Source organism: Apostichopus japonicus, chromosome 8 (assembly GCF_037975245.1).
Source record: "Apostichopus japonicus isolate 1M-3 chromosome 8, ASM3797524v1, whole genome shotgun sequence".
In the NCBI taxonomy this organism is placed as follows: domain Eukaryota; kingdom Metazoa; phylum Echinodermata; class Holothuroidea; order Aspidochirotida; family Stichopodidae; genus Apostichopus; species Apostichopus japonicus.
The window spans coordinates 22,051,234-22,070,274 of NC_092568.1; the positions used below are offsets into that span (position 1 = coordinate 22,051,234).

The 19,041-nt window shown below is 37.1% G+C and overlaps 1 protein-coding gene across 5 annotated transcripts in view; it reads left to right on the forward strand.

Moving 5' to 3' along the window:
• The window catches only part of LOC139971085 (serine/threonine-protein kinase Nek9-like), a 215,683-nt gene that overhangs the window by 47,352 nt on the left and 149,290 nt on the right, over positions 1-19,041 (forward strand). The gene's annotated exons all lie outside the window — the stretch shown is intronic.

Sequence of the window (19,041 nt, forward strand, 5' to 3'; positions counted from 1 at the left end):
TTTTACATTAATAAACAGGGAAAAAACATTTAAATCACATAAGCTGTTTGTTGATCCCACAGTCCGGAACTTGATTGGTGGATGGAAAAGAGGCATAATGCAAAGAATACATCACCAACTGCTTATATCTTTCTTTGAAAATGAACCTTTTCTTTTATATGTGACACGGCTATGACAAGTCCCGTATAATTTCATGCAGTATGATAAAGCTGATTCAGCAATCGTTCTTGACAGAATACATTGTGTTTTTACATGCTCCAAATCGAAATGGATGGAAAATTAAAATGAATTCAGAACTTGCGATTTGTGGAGACTAGATTTACAAGGTTTAAAAATGCAGCATTTTAGGTCGTAATCAAGCCCTGCATCGTCATGTGACTTGATCACATTTTTCTCGCAAGACCCAAATGTGATGATACTGGTGCATTTCATTTTAATTGATATTCTACAATATTACGTTTATGAAATGACCCACCCTAGTTTTTAAGCCTTTGAGTTTCCATAGTCTTTATTACCATAACTTTATTTGTCGCTGATGGCTTTCCATGCCGTTTTTATAATCGCAGAAAAAATACAGCCTGATGGCATTTTGGCTCCCACTCCCCCCCCCCCCCCCTGGTCTTTTTCTTCCTTCGTTCGAGGAGAGCCATTGAATGTTTTTTTCTGGCTTTATTTCCGGCGATAGAGAGCATACTTATTTTTGCTTTTCGGCTTAAGCTTTTGGTTGCCTGAAGGTGACGGTATTTCTTGATTAAAATTTTTCCACCGAACAAAGAGGAATCTTGAGTAGAGCCCACCAGAACCACACGGAGGAGAAATGAAAATAAATGTGATGATAGCGTCGCGACGATGAGTGAAGTCGACTGGTCGACGAATTTCAGAGCCAACTTTACCATTGATATGTGTTGGATTGAACCTACAGTAGTTTGAAGTGAATTAGGGAGCACGGTTTATACATCATTTGCTGTAAACAAGGGGGACATGGGGTAAGACAAACATGGCTATATGACCTTGGCAGTCATTTTGTGGTAGAGAAAAAATATATAACATTAAAATAAAAATTAGCAATTGAGTAAGGAAGTGTAATAATGAGGTATGGTATTTTCTGCCAGTAATTCAAAACAAATTGGTGAAATTTATGTGTATAAGTTGTGATAATTTTTGCAGGCTCTGTGGTGTCAGGGGTATTTTACTGTGCCTATCTGGTTAAGATCTACAAGCACATAGCTGTGTCATTATGTCAATGATGAAAATAAAGGGTATCAGTGCCCATCAGCAGAGAAGAGGGCATCCAGCTATTCTTTTGCTTCACAAATCAAAATTTGACAATTGACTACATATCCTCAAAAAGTGGACTCTATAATGAAGGTAATTATTGTATATATTACAACCTTTTGCTCCCAAATTTGTGGATTTGGGGGCCATTATTTGACTATAATTTGGATGTATAAAAAGCAGTCCGGGGTTAGAATTATCAGAGCTAGGTCAGCTACACTGAAATATGCGCCAATTTGGGCTAATTTAGAATGGATGGACCGACGGAGCGAAACGTTTAAGTATTTAAAACATGATTGATCGAAGGGGGTCATTAAAGGGGACATTAGTCGTAGAATTGAAGCTTAGGTTCCAGGTTCAGAATTCATCATATCTTTATATAGTTCTATAAATTTGTGGGCTGTTTTTCTTTATAGTCTCATATCAGAGGTCAACAATGTTTGGAAGGGACAGCAACATCAGTCCCGACTTAGGTTATACTCTCTTACTTTGGTACATTTTATTAATTATATGTAATGCATCCCTCCCCCCCACCCCATCCCCCACCACGTCCATGTTAGGAGACCTTCAAATTCCCAAACCACTCTTTTCTCCAGGAAACCCAACTCATCTATCAGATAAAATGTTAATTTCTCCCATCTCCCCCTCTCCACCCCCTGGCTATAGTCAGACCCCTGGAAGACCTCTGTCACTCTGTGTTAAAATTTCTTACCCCCTAGGTCGCATAAAACTAACAAAGACATGTCCTTAATTTATTGAAAGTATTCATTGGTAACAATAACTTCCAAACATGCAAACTACATATATGCATTTTGAAACCATTTGGTACTTAACGTTATAGGGTTTCTTTTTTATGTGTAAATTTACATCGACATTCCTATTTCCCCCCCCCCCCAAAAAAAATGTGTCTTTACTATCACTATTCAAATAATCCTTCATATTCAAATAACAACCCCTCCCTCCCCCTTTTCCCACCCCCCTCCTTCCCGCATATCTTTTCATTTTAAAAATTCCTTGGTTCGTTGATGACGATATCATCCAATTGATAGCAGTCTTCTGTTCAATTTTCTTAGCTTCTCATTCGGTCACTTTGGACTTGGAAGCCCATCAAGATGAGATTTTTCTATGTCAAGGTCCTCACCAGGAGAGGTTTTGGTTTCTGCCATGTGAGCCGATATCTGTTTGAACATCTGTCTTTGAGTTCAACATATGCTACTTACACATGGAATGCCTGTCTAAAACCTCTATTCTGCCTACAGCTAAACAAGGTTTGAAAAAGGGTTTTTATAAATGTCTTCTTAAACAGATTGTATCTCTCTGTCTTAAAATCTGCTGCGATGTCAAGAAATAAAGTTTGGAACAGTCATAAAGTTTGTAAGATTTGGTTATTTTGCATAAAATTGATTGTTTGATTAAGTTTGATTAATCTACTGTAAGGAATATGCAATGAACCTTGAAATGTCCATGACATTTGGAATAAGGGACCTAATTGTGCTTTGGTCGAGTGGCTAAAGTAGTGGCATGAAACTAAGCATCTGAGGAGTCATGGATTTGAGCCGTAAACCTGTAAATTTGACAGCCACCAAACCTGTAGTGTAAGTTACCAGCCATTTCCAGTTATTCCCTTGCAGACTAATAACCACTAAACCCTGGTATTTAAAGTCTGGTCACTACCGTTTTCTAGGGTTGCCCAAACATCTTGGAGGGTCGCCCAAAATAAATTTGGAAATAAACAGAAATTGCTGATATTTGTGGCAATAAAAGTGGAAAACATATGGAACATGAATTACTTGGCAAACATTGCAAAATGTAAACACGATTTTTCAACTAGGTACCCTGAATCCTATCAAACTCCTTTCCCAAATTATAGCCACAACATCTGCCACTTGATAGTCACCAAGATGATGGTGAAAATTGGGGTTACCTAGCAACAACATTTGGATTACCAGGGCACTATTGAAAAGACCGTAAATCATAAAAGCAGGTGACTTTGTCATATGCAGATCAAGCTATAGTAAATGGCAAACTATTTCTGCCAGCCTAAAGCTAGGCAATAGGATTGCAAACTTGCATTTTCCTAGATAACATTTCAAAATTAATAATTTTGGGGGAGAGGAGATATAGAATTAGGTATGGGATTCGGCCAGCATGACCTTAACAGTATAGGACAACAAGAGATGTTTGTCAATAGTTTTTAGACATTTCGGGAATAGTTGGGCCTTCCTTGATATATGCAAATTAGGTGTGAGCCCCGTTTAATACTGCCCTGTTCCTCCCGTCATCTATGACTTCCGTCTAAGAATATGTGATCGGCTTGTATCTTATAAACCGTATGTGAGACATTAGCATGGAATCAGCAAAGATGGAATTGAAACTTTCTGATATTTAAAATAATTCTTCTACACAAAATAACAACTCGGTATGTTCCCCCGAAAACCAAAAAGAACCAAAGATTTGAATGAAAGTGAGAAACTTTGGTCCATCTTCTTGACAAGTCATTTGTTCATACTTTTATTGATTTTTGAAATGGAAAGAAACAAAATGTTTGCAGATGGATTATTATTTTTTTTATTTGGACTTTTATTTTGCGTTTAACGACTTAATTTCAAGATGGCAGTTATCATGTGTAGAGGGAATGTAGAGTGACGGGTTTAGATGACATGGATGGCAGAATATCTACCTCTTAGAATTTTGCCATACAGTTTTATTACTGACCTTTTATTACTGACCTTTGGGTTATTGCAGACTTTAAGAACAGTTTTAAGCTCCTTGAAACCTTGACAACACATAAAAGTTACATCTCGACCAAATTGCTGAATTTAAAAGGGAAAAGAAATATTGTGATACTGCAAATTTCAAGTGCTTACATTAAAGTTGAAGTAAGCAGACGGCATGATTTTCCATTAACGAATTGATGGCTCCGTATTTGTAGATGAGAGTATCTTACAGTTTCCCCTAAACATGCCCAACGAGTTGCCTCGTAAAATCCTTAAATTGCCTGCTTTATGGTCGTGACACAGAGTCATCTTGTGGCTGTTCCTGGTAAGCAGTAAATCATGTATTGTTACTGCCTCAGTGTAAGTGGATGGATACCACTCGCTCAAGCCTCCTTCACATTTGAGAAAGCAAGGAGGATCATGACTCCGGAAGGGCGATCGACTTGACGAAAATGTGGACGTTACTCGCGTACTTGGGATGCGAAACCCACAATAGTAATCTCCCTTTTCTGGGAGGATCATCCTGAACTTGTAAGGGCAATCAAAGATTGCAGTGTGGAAGCCCAGACAGAACCAAGACCGGAAGGACCAAGTGTTCGGAGATCTCTGGTTACTCGACCTTGATCGTGTCTACATAAACTGGCACAGAAGTTATATACAAACATAGAGAAGAGCCCTCACATGCAGTGAATTGTAAAACAATTATTGTGACCGGCTTGTGAATGCGTTATGATCATTGTCGATCCACCTTTGCATTCTCAAATGTGGACAGGTCCGGGGGTTGAGCATTATACCTCTTGGGTGAAAAACAAAAGACAAATACAGATGTATCAAGAGTTTCCAAATGTCAGCAAAACTCTGGGTAAATAAATGATCATCGTTAAGCAATCAAATTCAACCACTGTATTACTATCCATATCCCCTTTGCTGTATATTGTTTCAGGAGAGCAATTTGCTACAAATATAGTCTGATTATCTTGCTACAAATATAGTCTGATTATCTTCCTTGATATTGCAGTAGATGAAGCATCTATTGTGTTTACTTCAGTATATCTTGTCAGTCAATTGTCATTGCTTGAATAATCATTGGATGTCGTCCTCATCTCCAAAATGTTTGGGGTTCAAGCTCAGACCTTGAGTTATTCCGTTTTAGGGAAAAACCCTCACGTTCTGTAGAGGAAATTGTGAATTTTATAAATAATTATAGCTGGCCCGGAAGGCGGTTATATTTGACGCCCTCATAGCAGCTACGTGCATTGTGCATTATGTGTGGGAGTAGCCACTTGGCTCAGCTTAATACACATCACGTTGGATGGCTGTCATCCAAATGATAATTTTAGCTCTTTTTGGTTTTAACCTTTGAAAGATCATTTGAGATGGGCAAACTATTGATTTATTCCTGGATGAAATACCGACCCTAAATTCAGCTGGCCAGGGTTCGAAAATTCAAGCTGGCATTTAACATACCTTTTCACCAAAACACAAATGAAGAGGGGGGACTTGGCCTCTACTGCTGCAACGAGAACATTTATCTTTTCTCTTTTGCTTCCTATCTGGTGCCGTTCTCTCTTCTCATCACATGTTTATCATCTTTTTATCCCACGATCTTGCCCAGTTTTGTGGGATATAACATGATTTATTGCCCGGTAATTTTCAGCATTAGTGTCAAACGGAACATTTAATGTGATGCTTCTACACCGGAATCTGTACTCTCAGTAGCAGATAATTATCCATTTAACACTACACATGTAGATTCCAGTGATTAAAAGGCTCCAATTTGCCGTTGTGGTCGTCGTGATCAATCCTGTCCAGGGTTCTGTGAAGTTAAAGTGCAGATAGGAACATAGTAAAAAGTGTCTTCTTGAATTAATGGCTTGGCTGTATCTATCACTATTAACTGCAGCACATATCAGCCTTATTTTCAAGCCCCTGGGAATTTTCATCCTGGATGGGTTCTTTTTTTTTTAATGAACTGTATGAAAGAGGGAGAGATTGCAGCTAACTTGCTGCCTCATGATATGTATTGGAACAAAAGAAATTTTGTATCGATGAAGACAAAGTCATAACGAATTATGGAAATTGAGACCATGCCATTAATTTTTTTTAATTAGATCTGTAAATCAAGAGTGGTTCTTATTATTGTTTGATTATGTAGTTTAGTATACAATGCCACAATATATACATTATTCGTGCACATTTATTTACATAGACTGCTTTCGTTAAGCCATACATAATTTGGTGTTGTGTGTGAATTTGTTAAATTAGTATGGTGAGTAGCATAGCATAGTTTGGGAATAGACTTTTGTAGATTGCATCTGAAACAAGTCTGAACCCAAGGAACATATTTAACTTTAATTTGAGCCATGTATTCTGCTAAGCAACAGTGAGCCAAATAACTTCCTGTTCATTTCATGTTGTGGAATATGATGAATGGTGCATAATATTTACTTGTTACTTTGCATTGTAGTTTATACACAGGAAAACAAGAAAATTAATTTTCCAATATATTTGATGAGGTTGCAAGGTATCGATGAAGATGATACATGTGTGTGAATGGGTGGGTCGCATTTCTATATAAGCATATATATAATAGGGCAGGGATAATTTGGATAAAAAGCAGAGATTAATTCAGATTGTGTAGTTGTTGAAAGTCACATCTAACATGATAAGGAACTGTGTTTTGCAAGGTCAGGACTTTATATTTTCAAATGTGAAAGTTTGGTTTTTTTGTAATTTTGAAAGAACATCAGCTTTAAGGCTTGAAATGAGTCACATGTGGCTATATTGAAAGAAAATAAGTCTTGGCAGTCTGTTCCTTCAAAGATCACCTCAGGTCGGTCTAAGAGAGACTTAAAAGCATTGGAGGAGGCTTACAAAGTAAATGAATATCTTTGCAAAGGTTAGACATTTAAGTCTCTTAAACATTAGAATTATCTCAAACAGGGGGGGTGTTGCTTATGGGGGGGGAACCTTAAACAATCAAAAAGTATATGAAGCCTCTGAAGCTCTTGGCATTGCTCTATATCGATTATCTTGTTATGACTCATCAACACAACAGCTATATAATATGGTAAGGATGAATTTTGGGCTCTCTTGTCATCTGCTAGAGCTAAATGGTGCTGTGAGCTTTGATGCCTCTAAATAATTACCATTTCCAGCTAGCTGTTATAAACTTTGTAATGATAATATTGAAGATGTTAATTCTCATAAGGTGACGAGCCATTGCCATCCCAAATGACAGATTCTGATTAAAAAAAAAGGTACTGGTGGCATATGGAAACACCAAGAGAATTTAACATGACCAGGCCCTGAATTAAGTTCAATATAACAGATCCTCCAAATATGTCTATGTTTGGAGTATCCTGCCTGGGATCTTTCCAGATAATTGACAAAAAAAGCTTTTGTTTTGATACTGTATTCATGAACACAATAAATATCCCCCCCCCCTCTCCAAGAAAAACATACTTGAATAGACTGTCTACCCCATGGACAGATCTGAACTTGAGAGGGCCTAAATAAAGTGAGGGCCTAAGGCTATAACATTTAGCATGTGTGTTAATCTGGCTCTATACACAACTATGTACAACAACATGGCACTTTCTGAAACCATGTCAGTTTTAGACCCCATGTCAACATATCTGTACTTGTGTTTTTCTTTTAGTGTTTAGTCGGTTTTAAATGCAAAACTTGTTGGCTTCCCATACCTTCCAGTCTTGTTGTGGTACCATTTTGAGAGTGGTTGATATTGGCACTATAAGCTCACTAGATATTACTATATACCTACAACATTGCACTTTCTGAAACCATGTCAGTTTCAGCCCCCATGTCAACATATCTGTACTTGTGTTTTTAATGAGCGCCCTCTATTTCATGTAGTGTTGTGTCAGTTCTAAATGTAAAACTTGTTGGCTTCCCCTACCTTCCAGTCTTGTTATGGTACCATTTTGAGAGAGAAACCTCACAAGATATTACTATATATGTACAACATTGAACTTTCTGAAACCATTTCAGTTTTCTGAAACCATTTCAGTTTCTGAAACTATTTCAGTTTTCTGAAACCTTGTCTGCATATTGGTACTATATTTATATTTCTTAATGAGCACCTTGGTTTATATTATACAGTCAAATTTCACAGTTCCAACCTGTATAAATAAACCTTGTTGACTTCAACTACTTTCCAGTCTGGTCAGGGTAACATTTCAAGAACTGGTGATGGTGGCATTATTTATTACCATAAGGAAAAAAAAGATCAAACCATTAAAATTTGTAGGTAGGTGTCATATAAGTGAGCAAAATTTGCTTAGCTTAACGACTGCATTTCACTGAGCCAAGTATATATAGCTACATTTACTTAGAACTGAGAGTTGATAGGTAGAGATGAGTTTTTATCCTCTGCGCTCCCCATCACTGTGTGATATATATATATATACCAACTATGTATGTATTTAAATCCTCCTGCAAGCAGGAACTCGCGATGCCTTAGCATCGTAAAAATCAGATTGAAGATTTGTCTTCAAGGTTTTAACACCCTGAATCATAATTTTGATATGTAAACATAATCCTGAGGAGAGAGTATAATCATGTTTTCGACATGAGTGCGGTATGTTTTTGTTTCCTTCACATTGTCTTTGACAGTGTCATACCTTCCAGACTACGGAAGGCCCCCTTAGATGATAACATGCAATGAAACATAACTTGTCAGTAATGAATCTGGTTTTATTATTAAGTTATATAGCTTCACAGCTTTATGCCTGTCAACTAAAATAAAGTTTGTCGTCGTCCAAGTTAAGCTGTTTTTTTTCGAGGCAGAGAAGGCGCTCATGTTCTAAGTATTCCGTTGTTTTATAGACGTGATGTTCGAATGTAATGCTTCACCCAGCTGTGTGGTTTCTGCTAACAAACACCGAGATAAGTTCTTGGAAAGTAATTGCTAGATCCGTCTTTCTACAAATGAGCAGCTGGTCTTACGAGGAGGGATGGTTTAAATGGTAATGGAGTAATATGTAAGATGCCTGTCACAGAGCGATGTAATATTTGACAGTTTGTTGACTCTGGAAAAACTCAGAAGGGAACAATTCTGTGCACTGCTAGAGGAGGAGTTAAATGCTATTTTTCACACTGATTTGGATAAAATTGTTATTTATTGTTCTATAGTAGAATTATCATCAATTATGCACTTCATTAGCTCCACCTATTCAAAGTTGCTCCTAAATAGTGACGAAATGTCTAAAACTTTGAGAATGTCTCATTTGCTTTCATGCACTTTATTAGTATACCAATGACTTTCGTGTAAAGGAAAAGTAAAACTGCTCTATGCATCAAGATGCCCCTCCTTCCCTGCTCTTATTGGTCTCACCTCCCTCACATCCTTCCATGGGTCCCCACTAGAAACCTTTAAGCCTCTGTAACTATATAAATGCCCCAAGATTGTAATCAATGACAAAATTGAGTTGTTACTACTGACTAGATTTGGTTTATTGGTTTAATAGGAGGGTAACAGGGGACCTGAAACTTTTTTAATTGCTAATTCATAGACAATTAAGTATCATTCTCAAAGTGCTGTTAATCAATTTTGGCTACTTTGACCGTTAAATAGAAAGAAATAGTCCACTGTTACAAATTTAGAATAAAAATTTGTAAGGAGAGACATGATCCAGAAATACTTAGCCCTGATATGAAGACGTTGTACATAAATGATACACCTGATACTGATATTGTAATAAGAAATGAGACATATATATATATATGACACATGACACTGTTAATAGTTACATAAAGCTGTATAGTTTGTAGTTTGGTATAACATTACCACAGTGACTCAAGGTAACACAGATAAAGCATAATCCAGACAAACCGCAGGACGGATTTCATATATGATAAAACACACATTAATATGTACGAACAGTTACAATGGCAGTTACTATACAAGTACAAATCAGGCGCGTAGCCAAAGGGGGGGCGAAGGGGTCAACCGCCCCCCCCTTGAGCATTTTTTTTGTACTTAGATGCCATTTACCAGGCCTGGGAAGTGCCATTTCCAGCGATCTGGGAGGCATTTTCAGCCAAAATTTTCTTGTACGCGTAACGTTTGATAGTTTTCAGTGCAGAATCTACGGCTCTGATAGTTTGCTTATAGGTTCGCCCCTCCCTTGGCAAATTCCTGGCTACGCACCTGGTACAAACTGGATATATCCAGATTTTTCTTGTCATGTCCTAACAGTTTACCTCTAGTACAACATTATATCTGCAGATAGGGCAGGTTTTTACCGTTATCAATATTGTGAACAAACACCAAACCCTAGGAAGCTGAGGAGGATGACGATGCGTGTTAAAGCAATCATTAATTTGACAAACTACTGTATCATTGATATAACTATACGGTATTGATTTATGAGCCTTTACCACGTCTCATTTAATCAGGGAAATATTTAGAGTGCTCAAGTATCTGAAGTATTCCACCTGCTGAAATTTCTCGGAATAATGTCAAACAAATTATTTTAACATTTAAAAAAATTGATGTTGACACATGCAGAAGTAAATCTGTTAGCTTATATTGAATGTGCTTAAGAGGGTGATGGTGGTGATTGGTAGGGTAGGGTAGGAGGGGAAGAGGGGGGGGTAATGAAGGGCCATGGCTATAGGTAGAAAATTTGAAACATGATAGAATACTAATTTACCATGCAGATTTCTTTTCCCTGTTATTTTCAATTTTTTTTTAATTTCAACCTTTAGCAACATCACAGGCTCATCTGCCAAATTGTAGGGGTAGCAATTTTGTCAGCTGCTCAGAAGCATCACTCCACAATATTATTAAAGAAACAAGAGACGGTTTGTTATTTAAAGTAACATGCTCAATACAGTGTAATGACAAATTTATCAAAAGATATGTATTTGATGGATTGATCATTTGTTAGAAGATGATCAAGATAACAAACCGAATGATCATCTTATCTTTGCATGATCGATATATGAATGATGGAACCACCTCCCCCCGTCCCTCCCCCCCCCCACTATCATTCCACTATGGCCAAAAGAAAAGGAAATGGATGTTATGAGGTTGATTATTTTTTACAAGATTCAAAATCTCCTTCAGTGTTAATCGCAGATACTATGCAAACTAAAATAAGTATCCATATATAACATAGTTTAACATAGATACATAGCATAAGATACATAACATAGGTTATCATTGATACATAACATAACATAGTTTAACATAGATACATAGCATAAGATACATAACATAGTTTAACATAGATACATAACATAAGATACATAACATAGTTTAGCATAGATACATAGAATAAGATACATAACATAGTTTAATCCCACAATCAATGTTACCATTGTTCTTATAATCTGATTCTTGCCATGATGTCACAAACTGAATCTAATACGGTAATTCTGATGCATATTCACAAAAATCAGAATTTCCATCAATTCACCAAAGCCACCAAAATCCTAAACTTTCTTTTCTATTATTTTTTCATCACTTATTGAACAGGCTTGAAAAAAAGGCAGGACATCAATGGCATGATCATAAAAACTTGCGCATTACAATATTTAATGGACTAATTCCCCAAAGGTATAGCCATCAAGGTCCATGGACAAATATCAGTAGGTAGTCTCCGACTTTTATTATGGCAAGGGGAATTCCCTTCTAAGGAAGCAATTCAATGATGATGTAATAATGCCCACACCTTGGATGACTCATAGCAATGTGATTTCTTACAATCATCGACATTTTCAGCCATGTGAGTAATGGATTGGGATGTGACTACCTAGCTGGATTAAGTGAGTGTATGGAGCAGGGGTACAGGTGATCTTGTTAATTAAGCTGTTATGGAGGTTTTGGAAAATGTTCTTTTATTATGCTTTTACAGTTAATATAGTCCCAAATTTTAATTGTTGAAATTAGAGTGAAGGGGGTGGGGGGGGGAATGGAAGAATTACGAAAAAACTTAAAGCAGCAAGGAATTGATCAATGTATCAATGAAGTTTGGTTCCCAATTTATTGATTATGAGCTAATATCACTATGGTTACCATCTCAAATGATTTGGTTCTCCTCTCCTCAAAAAAAAAACATTTTAGTATAAAAAGAACAAAAGCCATTCAAAATCAAGCATATGTTGGTTTGTTGATGTCACGTTTAGACTTGCTCAAGTCTATTTACATTCTTTTTTTTAGACATATTGCAACAGTTTCCCATAATACAAAAACCCTGCAACTTTTCAGCCATATTCAGTGATTGCAAGTAGTGTGTATTGTAAATTATGACCCTTTGAAAAAGTTTTTGTAGATTTTTTAAATCATATGCCTGTAACGGTAATTTTCTGTCTTTGATAAACTTTTTAATGATGCTGTAGTTTAACCTGTATGGTCTGTCATATACTTGTGCTATGTCTAATTCCTGCACCTGTCTCTAATATAGACAGTTATGCTCACCAAAAACTCATATAAGCTGATACAAGTTCATTTGGAGAATGTTAGCTTGCCATAAGCTCACAGTGATCTTGTCATGCTTGAAAAACAAGCTCATGTGAGCTCATAGGGTCTTTATTGGGGTCGAATTTGTTGTACCTCAAAAACAAGCTCACAACTTAATGTACCAGACTCTTTCGTATACGTCCTTACGAACCTTGAAGCACAAAAGAGCTTCCTGTATGATTAAGCAAGTTGTATATAATCAGCCAGAGTAAGACTCCACAAAGCAAGCTAGGTGATATAATAGCAAGATCCCAATACTACAAATGAGCTCACTGCATGACGCAACAAGCTTGTCACCTTCAATGAGCTCATCGCAAAGTGGCTTAATTTTTGTCATGTGGCTATAGCTAGCCAAATTAGAACCCCCTAAAATGGCCAGATATGGCCTCCTTGGATTTGAACCCATCTGCATTGTAGCAGCCTATATGCCCATGCAGTACTTGAGATCTAGAAGATCGGACAGTCTTATAGTAAATAATAAAGTTGGTTTAAATAACTCTGATCTCCCCTCTATAAATTTGGGTAATCCTGGCCATAGAACAGATCTGTGGGGTTGGGATGTACATGAGCTCTCCCTATATACCCGGATGCGTGGGATTAGGATATGATCTCAAGGATGAAATGAGGATAAACCAAGGATTGGGAAATTTAGAGGTTTTTTTTTGTTTTGCCAGGACTCTTGATTGTCTTGAAATGGATGTTCAAGTTGATATCCATACATTCTTGCCGTGGTAATGACTCATCGCTGTTTTAGTGTATACCTGCAATTACTAGCTGGTATTGCTAGATAACTGTGTCTAGACAGAAATGACTCATGCTGTTATTTGTTCGTCCTCAACAACGTTTTCTGACTATATATGCCAGCTGCACCCTGCAGACCGTCTTGCGATTACTCATGCACACCACAGAAACAAAAAAATACGAATATAAGTCGCCAAAAGGTACCAGCTATTTCAGCGGTACTTTCCAACGTACAACATGCAGTAAACCAAATAGCCCTAAAGATCATTTACTGTTAAGGACTTTTTACAAATCGATTGGTTTCTTACATCATATCCCCAAAAACTTACAAAAAATGTTGGTTTGCAAAAAAAAAAAAAAAAAAAAAATTTATTGTACAAAATTATTTCTACTTCATTGTACTTTCCCCAATTGCAAATATTAATTATATTGCTTTAAAAAAAAACGTTTGCTAAAATTTCAATATTTTTGTTTTTTAAGTTAATTGACATTGATATGTAGGAAAACCCCCAAAGTCTTCAGTTTGATGTCAGAAGAAATCAACCCCCTGGTAGAGTGACGTTTAAGAGCTGCTTCCTACTCAACGCCACATTCTAACCAGAACCAGATGAGAGGTAACTCTCTCTCTCAAGATTGCTCGCTAGCTCTAGAAAGAAAAAAGTTGTTTTCTTTCATATGAGTAAGTTTGGTCACTTAACCAAATGTATATGGGCTTAATAAAATATGATCCTGTAATGGGACCTTTGACCCAAAGAGGGCTTTTGAATTAAAACTTTAGAGGTCATTCACTACTTTCTTTTAAAAGTTTTTTATTAAATAGTATTTTGAAGTGGAAACTGAGATGGACAGACTGGAAAGAAATTATTAGGATCTCTTGTCAACAAGGGTATATCTAAGCTCTGCCTGGGGTTGTTTGGAAATCAATTCAATTCTGAGAGATATGAACCATATTTTTTTAGAGGATGTTTTCTTTCTTAGAGTGTATTACATGTAGATCATACTCCTAAAAGGTTAAGTTGCATTTGGACTGAATAGAAGGAAGACCAGGAATCCCTATCGGCATAGTTGTGTTGGCCAGATATGATACAGAGGCATAGGAGGCATATTTGAAAACGGACACATTGTTATTGGCTTATAATGCATTCTGGGAAATCAAGGCATGAATAACCCTGGTGTACAGATGGCAAGGCTACAAATGCTGCAGCATTTTCAGATATTTCTTTATGTCTTGTATTGATTATCAAGCACATAATGTATTATGTCAAGCACACAATGTATTATGTTAAACACATAATGTATTATGTCAAGCACATAATGTATTATGTCAAGCACACAATGTATTATATCAAGCACATAACCTATTATGTCAAGCACACAATATGTTATGTCAAGCACATAATGTATTATGTCAAGCACACAATGTATTATATCAAGCACATAACCTATTATGTCAAGCACACAATATGTTATGTCAAGCACATAATGTATTATGTCAAGCACATAATGTATTATGTCAAGCACATAATGTATTATGTCAAGCACACAAGGTATTATGTTAAGCACACAATGTATAATGTCAAGCACAATATGTATTATGTCAAGCACATAATGTATTTTGTCAAGCACATAATGCATTATGTCAAGCACATAATGTATTTTGTCAAGCACATAATGTATTATGTCAAGCACATAATGTATTATGTCAAGCTCATAATGTATTATGACAAGCACATAATGAATGACAAGCACATAATGTATTATGTCAAGCACAATGTATTATGTCAAGCACAACATATTGTTATTAGCAATACGGATGACCTATTCAATGGTATCACACAATTCATCTGCAGTCTGCAGATGGTATGATCGAACCATTGAACCAGGTCAACAACTTTCTCGTTGCTAAGTAAGTTAGCAGATGCTGGGATGGGGAAGGGGAGGGGAGGGAGGGGAACATGACTCTCTGTAGCATGCATTAGTATAGGAGTTAGAAGAAGGATTCATCTTCCCCTGATTTTTTTAAATTTTTTTTTTTAAATTTCACTTTGCCTTGCCAACTATGTGGTATACGTCCTTGAATATATGTTTAAAACCATTATATTACTGTTCTCCTGTTACAGAGACTTTTCAGTTGCCACACCCCCCTTCCCCCCCCCACATGTCCCTTTCTTAACCTTATCTCCCTTTTTTGGATAATTTGATTTAATTAGTATAAGTGGGTTAAATCAACTTCCCTGTTAAATAGATATTCCGGTGGCAGGCAAATGTGACTCATGTATGGGAAAGAAACATATTTCAAACATTTTGTTGAAAACTCCATCTAAATGTCATCTCCAAAACTCAAGATATGGTTGATTGAATGGCATCTTCTTTTGGGCTGACCGCAACCATTGGGATTCTTCTCTGGAATAGACCACAGTCTGTGGTCTATGATGTCATAATAGCAAATGTTCTTCAAAGGATTTTCTTTCCTATTATCCTTGAAACCTGATGTAATATCTGTCAGCTGTCAAGGTTCTATGTATTTAGAAATTCAACAAGATGCAACTTTGGCTAAGAAAATATCATATCCTTCTGTGAAAAAGGGATTTAAATATCGAAAACAAACACAAAAACATTTCAGTTGAATTGAAAAATTCATATCTTCGCCATATTAAAAATTGTGGGTTTCAGTTTTGACCTGTAGATGTAGAAAATTGCCAGCGTTTTTATTAAGCAATCTACTTGAGACAGGGGAATATCCCTTTAAGTCAAATGATAGCTGTAGTTTAACTTTGGAAACTTCTTGGAATCAGTGACTGGCTCGCAAAAGAGGGTATCTATAACGAGCAGCTTGTCAAACGTCAAATTGGTAGCATTCCATGCTCTCAATATGTGTGACAACAATTGAAGAAAACCTCAGAGCTCTCAAATGGCACTGACTTAAAGCAACTTATCTAATGGAATTGTTGTGAATCTCTTCAGGCAGTTGGTAAAGAAAACAAGAAGTGATGAATTCCACATCTGTAATTTAGTCTTCCGGGCTGGTTGCTATATTGGCATATCGCAAGAGGCCCTCTATAAACAGTGCATTCTAAGGGGCTCCCATTCTGAACCTTCCAGGCATAGAAGGTTCAATTGGTGAAATGGAATCCTTTTGACATTGATACATGTAACCAGTCTACAAATTTAATTCTGTTTTTAATAACATGCAGCTGGTCTTGTTGATATTACTACTGCATTACTACCGAAAGAAAACATGATTTTAATGATTAAAATTGATAACATCGCTTTTGTAAGTAATGGTAAGCTTTCTCAGAATCTGATCAATTGTAACGATGTACTTTTTTGGAAATTTATGTCAGCCATGCATTTCCTCATCGAAAACAATAACATACAAAAATGATTGAAATCGGATATTCATGATCGAGGACTAGTTTCTCGGTGATAGCAGAAAAATGAAAAATCATGAGCCAAACCAGCTAATCTACTGTATTATTATATATATTATCTGATTAGCCTTGGCTTGAATCCCAACACCTGTTTCATCTGGGTGAGACTTTGAGACACATTTGAGAACACAACGAGCATCGGGATGCTGTTTATTCCCCGGAGAGGTAAGCTAGAAACCGGACGCGTCCACATTTGAGATGATCAACAACAAACAGAGACTACAGATTCACTGTGAGCCTGGCTTTGTGTTGTACATTGTATATTACTTCTGTGCCAGTTTATGCGGAAGTGACATATTCTGGTAACTGGAGATATCAGATCACTTGATCCCCCGAGCTGAGCACCCATGCTACAATCTGGATATCCCTTGTGGCGGGGGGATCATGCCCAAAAAGGGAGGATCGCACGATTGCGGGTTCTAATCTTTAGTAGGCCAGCGTGTGTCTACTCTACGATCATGACCCCCCCCATGCATCCAGGTCTCATCCTCCTTGCATTCTCAAATATGTACACAGCTATAGTCACTCTCTGAATCTAGTTGGAAAAGAATGGTATCTTCAAGAAGGGATTTCCATTCCTTTTTCTTTGTTTTTGAGGAAGTGACATGGTCAGGTTACCAGAGTTTTCAGGTCGCTTGATCCCCCGAGCGCCCACGCTACAATCATCAGGCATCATATCAGATGTTAATTTATGTGAAAGCAATAATTAATTAGAACTGGTGAGTATAAGCCATTTTAACATTTCATAATGCAAGGAGCATCAAGATCCTGTTTATGCCCTGGAGAGGTAATAAAGCTGAACCAGGACACGTCCACATTTGAGGACGCAAGTTGGATCGACAATGAACAGAGGACATGCAATAATGCAGAGGTTGCAACGATGAGGGCTTTGCTCAGTACGTTCCTAAATTACTTCTGTGCTAGTTGATGCAGTAACCGATGATCTTGAGCTGCTTAATCCCCGAGCGTCCATACAACAAACTTGATCGCCCTTGCAGGGCAGGGATCCCTCCTCCCCCCCCTACAGAAGGAGACCACGACTGCGGGGTCTAATCCTGAGTACGGAAGCGTCCACACTCCAATCTTGATCATCCTTTGTGGGGTCCGGTCCTCCTTGTATTCTCAACTGTGAACAAGAATTGGGTCTCACATAATAATTTAGTGTTGGAATCTTGTGTAGAAAATACTACTATCATGTACAAACACTGCCATACATTTTTGCAGTCATAGAGTTGCCCCATTTTGTGTTCCATACTGGATATTAAGATTATTCCCTGCATATTATTTAACTTTTTTCCCTGTGTTTATGAAAACAACATTTTTCCCATCAAGAACATAAATGCTGAAAAGTTAAATTAGAAAGAGCCATAATGGGGGGCTGTTTCATGCTCTTCGCAGAAAGACCATGAAACAGGCAGAGAGCGTGCCCACTTTGTTGTTGTATAGTAATCAAGGTATCTTACGATTTGTCCTGCCTACGTACTTCATATGGCTCTCGGATTTGTCCTTATACCCATAGGCGTAGCAGGCAGGGGGCTGGGGGGGGGCTGCAGCCCCCCAACCAAATATTTTTGTGAAAATTCTGGCAATATGCTGAGAATTTTTCGGGCACCTACTGAAAGAAAAATAATTTGCAATGTGTTTTTCAATGGTTAAACTTATATCATTATGATCATTATTATTGTAAAGACTTTTATTATTTTTATTACCAATATGGAATGGTAATAACATGGCAAATGATTGTATGTTATTGGCATACCATGTAATAACTGATGCATGCCTTTATGATATGCACAATAAGAAATTGAACGTGCGCGGAGCGCTCAAATAAATTTGGTTATATTTTTCGGGCAAGTCGTTACAGCCCCCCAAATTGGGCGCCTATGCTTATACCCTCATATAACTTAGGTTCTTAAGTTTTTTTATGTCAGTCATTTGTACTTAATTATCAAAACCCAGTTCATTTGCAGAAAAGATAAACCCGCGTACCATGATTGGGAGACTCTTGTTTGGACGTAGAAGAACAAAATATGTAACCAATAGGACTTGGATAAGTAGAGCAGCTCATCTTAACTCAGATATTATCTGATTAATCAGAGCTTGAAGTGAACACATGTTCTGCTGAATTTCATCTGGTCATTAAATTTGTCTGTATACTTTCACCCTCATATTATTTCAAACTCTTTTCATACATTATTTACATTGCTTCCACAACTCGCACAAGGAAAATTTGGGTTTTGCTTTATTTTTGATCGTCCAAACATTAAGTGGGCACCCTCCCAGCTTTAAAGTCTTTTATTAATTTTATGATATAGAGCCAACCCAGAGTCTAGTGAGCTATACTGGTTTACTTTAGCGATGTAAGTTAATAATTATCAGAAGAACTACA